This window comes from Pinus tabuliformis, chromosome J (assembly GCF_031772625.1).
Source record: "Pinus tabuliformis cultivar Carrire ecotype Pingquan chromosome J, CPIR1, whole genome shotgun sequence".
Taxonomy (NCBI): Eukaryota; Viridiplantae; Streptophyta; class Pinopsida; order Pinales; family Pinaceae; genus Pinus; species Pinus tabuliformis.
The window spans coordinates 48,601,522-48,606,282 of record NC_142295.1 but is presented as its reverse complement, the minus strand read 5'-3'; the positions used below and the strand labels follow the sequence as shown (position 1 = coordinate 48,606,282).

Below are 4,761 nucleotides of genomic sequence, written 5' to 3'. Positions count from 1 at the left end.
GCATCTTTCGCGTGCGACGACCATTGGATCCACTGCGCTTTTATCCGATGGCTCACATTCATCTTCCATGTATGGGTGTATTGAAATAATGAGCAGACGGTCTAATAGATCAATGGGTATACCATATGGAGACTTGTAATTTGTTCCACGGATTTTTGTGATGCCACGATTTGTTGGAACAACCAATATCAGTGCCATCTCATTATTTAGAGCACGATTCAAAAATGAGAAGCATTCAATGTCAAGCATATGGACTTCGTCAATAAAAAACACACCTAGTACAATTTCAGCTTTGCCTTCTTCCCTCCATTTAGCAACTTTACTGTCAATCTATTCCCTCACTTCAGAATGGATCTCTCCAGTATCTCCTGTAAAGAGGGCCAGAAACCCTTGCATCCTGCTATTGATGACATTGATCTCATGCAGCGTAACGCAATGCACCACTTCTTTGCATTTTTGAAGCTCTCCATCCAGGCACTGTACAAACTTGGTCTGCGGCCCCATTGCATCATAATCCCCGGACCTCGCAAAAGACCACCCCAACTTTGTAATCTTCCCAGAAGCTTTATCGATCGCAATCACATCCCCACTCTGGACCTTCTCCTTGCTCAAACCTTCGATCATCTTGATCCCCAAATCATACACAGTCTCCATCTCTGTCATCTATCTGCTCCTCGAATATTTCCATATTGACATCAATGACAATCTGTGTCCAAAAATCTCCCCCTTTGTTATTGATGGCAATATTCTTCTGCTTTCTCCCCCTTTGACATCAATGGCAAAGGGATGCATATGGACTCCCCTTGTCAAACTGCTCCCCATGTCCTGCTACATCTTTATGAATGAACTTGAGTGATGATAAAGAAATAACCCCCATCTTTTGACGCAGATGTTCGAATGCTTCTCTAGGAAGAGGTTTTGTGAAAATATCAGCTATCTGCTCCTTAACACTGATATATTCCAGGACGATGTTTTGTTCAGCTACTTGTTCACGGAGGAAATGATACTTGATTGGTATGTGTTTGGTTCTTGAGTGCATCACAGGATTTTTGCTGAGACTGATAGCACTTGTGTTGTCACAATAGACGGAAATTGGTTGATCTGTACATATGTCGAGATCTTTTAGAGCTTACTTCATCCATAGTATCTGAGAATAACAGTCTGCTGCAACAATATACTTAGCTTCGGCTGTGGATAATGATATGGATGACTATTTTTTGCTGAGCCAGGATACCAATCAGTGTTGAGTCCTTTGTGTAACAAAGACCGAAATCAGAAGTTCCCTTCAGATATCTGAGAATTCTTTTTACAGCTAATAAATGGGATTGTTTGGGAGTAGATTGAAATCTTCCCACCATTTCTACTTCTTGCATTATGTCTGGTCGTGTAGCTGTTAAGTATAGAAGGGCTCCAATCATTGACCTGTAATGAGTTGCATCTACTAGAGGGGAGTCATCATCTTTGCTCAGTTTGCAGTTTGTGGTCATAGGTGTGCTCATGGGTGCACAATCCTCCATTCCATATTTTTTGAGCATGTCTTTTAGATATTTGGTTTGAGATATACACAATCCTGCTCTAGTTGAGATATTTGAAGTCCAAGGAAGTGGGACAGCTCTCCTATCATTAAAATCTCAAACTCTTTTGACATGTTTTGAGAAAATTCATGGCTCATTTCATCATTATTACTAGCAAAAATCAGATCATCGACATAAACAAGAGCAACTAGTAACTTACCTTGATCTATCTTTATGTATAGATTGCTTCCAGCCACCCCCTTTTTGAAGCCTTGTTGTTGTAGATAGTGATCTATTCTTGCGTACCAAGCTCTAGGAGCTTGTTTCAACCCATATAAAGCCTTTTTCAACTTACAAACTAAGTCCTTTCCGGTTGTTAGATCAAAACCTTCTGGCTGCTCCATGTAGACTTCCTCCTTGAGTTCCCCATTTAGAAATGCTGATTTCACGTCCATTTGATAGATTTTGAATCCTTTTGAGCAAGAAAATGCCAAGAACATCCTGATAGCTTCCATACGAGCCACTGGTGCAAATGTCTCTTCAAAGTCAATTCCTTCAATTTGTGAATAGCCTTTGTAGACAAGTCTTGCCTTGTTTCTGATAACCTGTCCTTCCTCATTCACTTTATTTTTGAACACCCATTTGGTTCCTATTATGTTTTTGTCCTTTGGATGAGGTACCAGCTCCCATGTCTTGTTCTTCTCAATTTGGGTCATTTCTTCTTCCATGGCTTTTACCTAATGAGGATCCTTACTTGCTTCTGCAAATGTTTCTAGTTCTATCATAGATAGGAGGGCAATGACTTTTCTCTTGGGTGTAATTGTTATCCTTCTTCGGGTCTGCACACCTTCATATTTATCACCAATGATTTGCTCTTCTGGATGGTGTCTTTGGACATACTTCGTCTTAGAAGGGGTATTAGGTGGTTCTCTTTCCTCTTCTTCTTCTTCTTCTTCTTCCTTGTCTATTTCTTCTTCTTTAGGTTCTTCTTCTTCAATGAGAGAGTCATCTTCATGTTCTTCAATTTCCTTTACTGGAAGATCTTCATCAACCTTTACATCAATGCTTTCCACTATTTTCTTCAGTCGATAATTGTAGCACTTGTAAGCCTTGCTCCGTGTAGAGTATCCAAGAAATATCCCTTCATCAACCCGAGAATCAAACTTTCCTGGTGAACCATCATTTATTTTTATGAAGCACTTGCTTCCAAAGATCTTGAAGTACTTCACCGAAGCAGGTCTTCCTTTCCATAGCTCATAAGGAGTTTTATCACAATTTGGTCTTAATTGAGTTCGATTCAGTGTGTAGACAGCTGTCCCTACTGCTTCTCTCCAGAATCTAGGCTGTAAGTCTGCTGCTAATAGCATAGTTCTTGCCATTTCTTGGACTGTTCGGTTTCTTCTTTCAACTACCCCATTTTGCTGAGGTGTTCTAGCAACCGAGAATTCCCTTTTAATTCCATGAATATTACAGAACTCATTAAACTCGTTTGATGTGAATTCTCCTCCTCTGTCTGTTCTGAGGCACTTAATTTTTGAATCTTTTTCATTTTCTATAAGGGCTTTTAGATTATTGAAACACTCAAAAGTTTCAAATTTATACTTTATGAAATATATCCACATCATTCTAGTATAATCATCAACAAATAGCACAAAGTACCTTTCTCCTTGGAGTGCTTGATTTCTAGTTGGCCCACATACATCAGCATGGATGATCTCTAAGGGCTTCGATGTAGAGTATTCCTTTGTCTTGTGGTTGATTCTGGTCTGCTTTCCATGTTGACATGGACCACATACTGCTTGATTTGGTTTGAACAACCTTGGGATGTCTCGTACAGCTTTGATCTTGCTGATATTGATCAGATTTTCGAAGCTTGTATGTCCAAGTCACTTGTGCCATAGCCAACTCTCATTTGTCTGACTCAGGTAGAATTTATTTTCTTGAATCTTGTTCAGAATGTAAATGTTGTCTGGTGTCCTCACCCCTTTTGCCACAAGTTTCCCTGAGGCAGAGTTCCTTATTTCACAGTCTTTGGTGCTGAAAAAAACCTTATGTCCTTGATCACAGATTTGGCTGACACTCAAGAGGTTGTGTTTGAGTCCATCAACCAGCAGAGCATCTTGAGCTTTTCCTTTTCCATTGATCAGAGTAATTGTTCCTTTTCCTGCAATTCTGTTAGATCCGCTTCCAAAGGACACATTCCCTTCCTTTTTGCTCAGTGAGACAAACTTCCTTTTGTCTCCTGTCATGTGTCTGGAGCACCCACTATCTATAAACCACTGGTTTCCATTATTTTGAGCATATAGAGCCAGGCTACATTTGTCCATGTTTGAGTTCTTGCTACTCGTCTTTCTTCCTTTGAGTGGTTAGTCTTGTTCATAGTGTCCATTATTGTAGCAAAAGGAGCAAATCAGATCAAATTTGGTCAAGGGATCAAATGAATTAAAGGTTTTGATTTGTCCCTACCTTTTGGGGGCATATGAGTTGATTATTCTATCCTTTAGCTTTGTCTTTTCACTTCTGCGAGCCATACAATGTCTGGCTTGATGACCGAAGTTTTTACAGTGAAAGCAGTGTCCAAGAAAGATGGTTTTGTACTTGTTGAAGCAACCACGGTTTGAGTCGATTTCCTTCCTGGGAATTACTCCTCCCTCGTTCTTTGGATTTGTGATGGGCCCTTGGTGGAGTACAGGTTTGTATTTGCTATAGTGTCCATGATTCGACTCCACATTCTTCTTTGGAGTAATTCTCTCTTCATTCTTGGGATCTGGGGTGCACTTTTCATCTTTTGGATTGCAGGAAAGTGCATCGGCATAGCTTTTCGCATTATTCTTAGTGCTTGAGGATTCTCCTTTGAAACCTATTCCAGACTTGTCATGTTGAGGTTTTTGATTTTTCAGAATAGTCTCAAGTATTTGAGAGCTTTTATAGCCCTTTTTAATTTGCTCCAACTCCTTTCTCAAAGACACTATTTCGGTCTTGCGTTCTTCACAAGTCTCTTCCTTTTCTTTAAGCTTTGCTTCCAAGAGATCTTCTCTCCTTCTTATTTCCTCGTTTTCCACTTTGAGAGAAATGATTTTGTTCCGTAGTTTCTCATTTTCTTCAATAGAACTTATTAGCAGTTCATCTACATTTCCTTCCAGCCCTGAGTCATCATCATTTGCGAGTGCAATGAATAATGCTTCTTGGCTTTCATCATGATCGCTTTCCTCATCTAATTTCCTTTTGATGACCATAAACTCATCCT

At 39.8% G+C, this 4,761-nt stretch overlaps 1 pseudogene; it reads right to left on the bottom strand.

Annotated features, from left to right (window-relative positions):
• Positions 1-330: 330 nt before the first annotated feature.
• LOC149225430 (uncharacterized) lies at positions 331-654 on the bottom strand (annotated as a pseudogene).
• Between the last annotated feature and the right edge of the window lie 4,107 nt (positions 655-4,761).